The sequence below is a fragment of the Austrofundulus limnaeus genome, unplaced genomic scaffold, assembly GCF_001266775.1.
Source record: "Austrofundulus limnaeus strain Quisiro unplaced genomic scaffold, Austrofundulus_limnaeus-1.0 Scaffold2804, whole genome shotgun sequence".
In the NCBI taxonomy this organism is placed as follows: Eukaryota; Metazoa; Chordata; class Actinopteri; order Cyprinodontiformes; family Rivulidae; genus Austrofundulus; species Austrofundulus limnaeus.
The window spans coordinates 16328-16560 of NW_013955206.1; positions in this window are offsets into that span (position 1 = coordinate 16328).

Sequence of the window (233 nt, forward strand, 5' to 3'; positions counted from 1 at the left end):
CATGGGCATGAACTATCATCACCCCCCTGTGGTCATGAGGAACCACGAAAACAGGTGAAGATGTTTTCTCATGATTAAAAGTTAGGATGCCTTTGACTAGTTTTAGCTGTTTGCGTGACTGATAGAGCGATTTTAGGTCTGGATCTGAGTCCAGTGTCTCTTTTGATGGAGTATTTTTGTCTGGGTCAGTCAAGTACAGTACCATTGAGTTGATTGCAGGATCTAACTCCTGT